Genomic DNA, 6,000 nt, shown 5'->3' with positions numbered 1-6,000 from the left:
CTAAAAACAATCAGAATTGCTCTTTTTCGGCTCTTGTACGAACTAGAATTTAGGTAGTTGCTATAATGAAGGCCTCCCACCAATACTTAATAGGCATCTCTGCTTGAGCTAGTAAGGTTAGTCCAATTTCAACCACTTGTCGATGTTTTCGTTCTGTTCTCCCATTTTGTTCTTATGTGTAAGGACGTGAGAGTCTTACTTTAATACCTAGCTTGTCACATAGTTGTTGAATAGGTTTAAACTCCCCACCATTATCAGATTGTAAACATTTAACACTGACTCCTATTGAGTTTTAACTATGTTGTGAAAATGATTAAATGCTCCTATTACATCATTTTTTTTTCTAAGAGGATATATTACAAACGATACATATAACATGTTTTACAGGTTTTCAGATCAAATTTTAAAAAATTACAAATGATACATATAGGATCCCCCGACGCACTCTAAAACAGCGTCGGGAGTTATGATGGAACTCTGGATGGCTATGTGGCGTCAGGAGTTAGGGGAACTCCCGATGCTTACGTGGCATCGGGAGTTGGGGGGAACTCCCGATATCATTTAAAAGTGCTTTGGGAGATCCTCTCCCGACGGGTTTCTCCCGACCAAACTCCTAACAACCGTTTATGCGTCGGGAGATCCTCTCTCGACGAATTTTTCACACTTTCCTGACGAAATGTGACGTCGGGAGAAGTCAGATTTCCTATAGTGAACGATCTCCCCTCAATAGGTTTGAATCCCAATCATGATCATCTTGACTCTCGCCTCAAATATCGGATTATTCTTCAATAAAACGGCACGATCACGATCAATCTTCCTATCATAATCAATCCAAAAACGCTCTCAGATCAACTCTAAATCAAAATCTCGAGTCTTCAACTAAAAATGATTAGAATTGCTCTGCTTCGGCTCTTGTACGGACTAGAACTAATATTGCTAGTGTTGTTTAGTTTAACGTGGTTTATTGAGTAATTTCAAGAAACTAAACACTATGAGCAATTTGTTCGAAAATGATCAAAAACTCGGGGGAAAAACTCTAATTTTGAACAATTACGGGTTGGCTATGGAATTAGGAAGAAACCAAGGACCCAAGATCAAGAAAAATGGTAAATTTAGAAGGTAATTCAAGGAAGCCAGCGTTGGAGGAACGTTTTATATCTTTTTAAGCATGTACCTATTTTTTAAGGTTAGAAGATTAATTAATTTTGAGAAAGTGGAGTTGTTATCCTCAATTTATTGAGATGGTGGAATCCATGTCATTTCTTTCCTTTCCTTTCTGTTTTCTTTGTTTGTTTGTTTGTTGTTTTTTTTTTTTTACTTGAATTAGTAATCATGTGTTTCTACTCTGCTTGCTAAACCCTTGTAATAGTATATGTCTTTACCAAAATAACATTAGGTTAAAAACATTTTCAAGATACTTTTTGTGTGCTTTTTCATGCCTTGATGAATGTGGAGTTATTATAATGAAGCTTTTTGTTTTAATTTTTATTAATGCCCCTTCTATCCTAATTAATGAAAATAGATTGAAGCTAACTTATGCAAAAACACTTTCCAATACAAGTAGTTACTAGTCAACTTTGCAATATCATTCAGACTAATTTTTGTTCAGCAATTTCCTTCTATCCACAGAATTCTTGTTCCACTGCTGCTTTTGTACAAGTTAATATACAATTATTATTTATGTCCCTTGCTTCTGTATTATTTCTGTGGTATAATCTTTTTGTTGCATTGCTTTCATCTTCTTGATTACATTCGACTTTAAGCTAATCTTCACCCATTTTTTTACTAGTGTTGGTTCTTTTAATTAAGTAATTCATATTTAATTGAATTCCCTTGCTTTATGGTGTTGCTTTCGAGAACTTTCCAAGAAAGGTATATTTGTCACACTTTTCTTCATTCTCGACTTATTCATTTTGAACTGAAGCAAGTAGGTTGTTGATAGTGGATAGAGAGGGATGTCATAAATATCTAAGTGAATGGAGGATGAGCAAAACAATATGGAGAAAAGCACATATACATTCATAACCACTATTTGTGAGATTGATAGTAGTGCTATAGGTACCAATACTAAGGTTCATAATTTGTGAGAATGATTCCACATTTTTTTTTCCTTTTTCCTTTATTGAATTGGAGAGAATTTTTGTGTGTATTGTGGGATATATGAAACTTTTGTTTGCTCATTAGGAAGACAAGTACATATTTTTCACTTTGCATCATGAAAGTGCAATTGTGTATTAATATCTTTTAACTCAACTAGTAATTATTAGGTTTTCTTTTTTCAATCATAGTATATAATTCTAGTTGTACTATTATATCTTTTTGTATATCACTACTAGAGTGCTACTCAAGTGAGGTAATATATCTAGTGTTTCGTCTTAGGAACATGGAAAACAAATTTTATCTAGATACCTATTTCTTTGTGCTAATTTGATCATTTCATTTTTCTAAGTTATATGATACTTATGAGGTTTTGAGAGTAGTGTCATTTAGGCACATTTTAAGATTTATGTGATATTGATTGTAGTTTAAGACATTTAAGTTTTTCAAAGGTCTCGGGTGATCTACATTCCTCCTCTCTCCCACCTCCAGTTGAAATTGTTATGTTATATTGAATCATGCCTTCTGACCTGGGGATATATAGGTATAACTCTCTGCCTTTCTGTGCTTGTCGCTAGTAAAAGCAATTTGTGTGCATTTGAACTCTTATATTTCATTGGATATTATTATGTTGGCTTATGAATGATGTTTTATTTTGTACTTGAAAGCTTATGTGTTTTTCTTATGCTATTGACATATTAGAAATCAGAGAGGTTACTATATTCTTTTTTTGTTGGGTGGAGTTTGAATGAAATGAACAGGAACTTATCTGAAGATTGTGCATTGTTATGTAAACAACGGGTGGATTAGCTTGTAAATGAAATCGGTTCCAACTGACTCCAAGTGTGTAGTTGTGCTCTTGAAAATTTAGTCATTTCATAGTTTTGTTTGGAATGTTTTGGTTTTACTTTGGAAGAGTTGTGTATCTATGTATCATTTAGGTACTTTTTAATAGTTTTCATGGCCAAAATTAGGCTAAGTTTATTTTAAAGAACATTTTAAGTGGTTTATTCATGACATTCTTTCGTTGTTTTAGACACTAATTAAATTTACGTTTAATTTGTGTCTTAATGGTGAGCGACATACACAATGACAAATGTCTTGGGTGCTAATGCTTAGATCGTTTTTTCTTGATTTCTTCTATTCATAGGGGTTAAATCTAATTGTTTGTTATGTTTCATTTTCTGAAAAGACACTACTAAAGGAGACCAATTTTTTTTTTTTTTCTTTTCAATCGGTAAGAAGGTAGACTTGCCAACAAAACATGATGCATTTTATGGAGGCCAAACTCAGAAATGAAGACGCAACTGGTGAAGGACTCAATAATGCATGCAATGTCTAGACCACTAACACAACTAAGTTGGAGTCATTTAGATTTTTTATATCAACGTATTTTGTAATTTATAGAGTATGTTTTGTTTCATCTCCAAATATTTGATACTTGTACCATATCTCTTTTTGTTGGATAATTTGAATCTTGTATGAATGTTTGTTTAAATATATACATTTTGATTACGTGGATTACAAATATTTTCTTATTTGACTTTTTATGTATAGCGAAGTATAGAACATTATAATATTAATATGAATATATATATTCAATAAGTTATAAAAATGCAATTATAAGTATTAAAAATTTATAAAAACTATGAAAAGGAAAAAAAAAATAACATTCGACAAAAATAATTTTGTAGCTTTTTTAAAATGCTATCTTTCATTTTACGAAGATCAAATTAGCTATTTAAAACTTGTCTTTATAGTTTTTATAAAATGCTATAAAAAATGTAGCATTTCATAGCATTTACCAAGTATTATAAAAGAATAATTTTTATAGCATGTAACTAAATGCTACAAAAAAAAGTTGGACTTTTTATAGCATTTTTAAGACGCTATAAAAAGTCTCAGACTTTTAGTGGCATGGGATGTTATGACTTTGTTTAAAATTTTATCAAAGACCTATTATAGCATTTTTTTAAAGTTATTGTAGGTTTTTTTCTGTAGTGATATTACAATCTACAAATTCTTAAATAAAATTATTAGAGAAGAAGATATATAATAACATGTATTTCATCAAGCATCTAACATCATTCATATACTAAACTATTATAATCCCTAGTCATCTCGCTACACATACATATCATATAATTTTTTTCAGAGAAGGAATTGAAATATTATGAATAATTTGAACTCTCAATATCTTCTAATCTTTCATTTTTTTCATGTAGGCAAATTAATTGCAGAAATATATATGGATCATAACTGAAATTATTAGATTTCAATAATATTGCAATCTTTGAATCTATTCAAACTTGGCTGCAGCTATTCCAGGCCTTTGAGTATTTTTACAACCTTTTTGATATGTTAAAACAGTTCTAGCTAAGAATGTTTTTTCCCTCTTTTTTTAAAAAAAAAAAATAGAGGAAATTAGCTAAGAAGTTATAAGCAATATGTATATAGATATAACGGGTGGGACCAGTTTGGGGATGGAATACAATCCTCGACCCCGTTAAACCAATGGAGAAAAAATTTTTCACACTCTCCCCAATTCGAATTCTCCATACAATCGAAGATTCCTCACCTCGTTTAGGCCAAATACTTGTGGGGTCCCGGCTCCACTGGTTAAATGGACATATCTTCATTCACGTTATCTTCTTAAGATAATTTTACTTGCTCTAGTACATGAGTTTCAAGAGCCTAATTGTCTCATAGGATAGAACAAACTACATTTTCTTATAGAAGCAAGACATCGTTTACAAGATCCAACAAACTCTACTTTGTGGAATAAACCCGACTTCAATAAATTTATAAAAGGTAGAAAGGTTTTATTGAAGAAAATATTTATAGAAATGTTAAAATGTAATTTCAAGAAGGTACATATTTATAGGTTAATTCGTGGCTATTCGAATAATCACGTCTCTTTTTTAAGTTAGATAATATTTTAAAAGAAAGAATATACATAACTCATGGGAATTGAAAGGATACAGTCACATTCCATTTGTTCAAATATTTCTATTCTAGGCGTGAAAGGTGAAAGATAATTTCTATATAACTTTGAAGAGAATACTAGTAATTTTGAAATCATTGGCCTAATTTGTGGGGCTCACACCTCATTTAAGTAACATGGCATGGTTTTCCATATTAATTTTCATCAAGTAAAGTTGTTTGGACAAGACATTTAGCAATATATATAATATATAGAACCATGCTGGCACACAGAGCAGGGCATATTTATTTCAACCAATCTAATTACTAGCTACTTTTGCTTACAACTCCCACATTCATTATATTTGGTATCATTTATTAAAAACATTACAAACATTTATGTTCAGCTACCTAATCTTTAATCTTAGCACAAACAGTAGTGAATGGTCAATGTTAATTCAAAAAGAAAAATAAAATATAAATGAATGATACTAGAAAATTTCGGACTTAGGGGCTCTTTATTATATGTTGTTAAATTAACATGATCTTTTATGTGCACTTTATCAGTTTATGGGGTATTTTCATATAGTTCTTATTTTTGTCATCGACATAAACGAAGTACTAGTTGAGATTTATTTCTTGAGGAAAGCTTTATATATATATATATATATATATATATGTGTGTGTGTGTGTGTGTGTGTGGAATATGATTTAAATATCCCTCCAAAATATTAAATGTGATAAATATTGATAGGTCCCGATCGAAGCATAGCTCAATAAGTTAAAGAATGTTGAATCCCACATATTGTTAGAAAAAATCTAGTAGTATTATGTGATGACAATATTGTTAGATAAAGATTACTAACTTGTTTGATATTCACATACAGTTAAGAAATAGTTAGCAGGCGTGAAAAAGTCTATCAAACTTGATTAATGCACGTTATAAAGTAGTGTATGTAGAGGCATGTTGACACTTTATTA

The 6,000-nt window shown here is 30.8% G+C and overlaps 1 long non-coding RNA gene across 1 annotated transcript; it reads left to right on the top strand.

The window, feature by feature from the left end:
• On the top strand, window positions 1-3,621 carry LOC150036185 (uncharacterized). Its single transcript, XR_016529840.1, has 2 exons — window positions 1-116; window positions 3,343-3,621. It is a non-coding gene; the product is annotated as an uncharacterized LOC150036185 (long non-coding RNA).
• The last annotated feature ends 2,379 nt before the right edge of the window (window positions 3,622-6,000 follow it).

Source organism: Benincasa hispida, chromosome 5 (genome assembly GCF_027475165.1).
Source record: "Benincasa hispida cultivar pf3 chromosome 5, pf3_genome.v1.1, whole genome shotgun sequence".
NCBI lineage: Eukaryota > Viridiplantae > Streptophyta > Magnoliopsida > Cucurbitales > Cucurbitaceae > Benincasa > Benincasa hispida.
The sequence above is the reverse complement of the archived record's forward strand: the minus strand, read 5'-3'. Positions and strand labels throughout refer to the sequence as shown.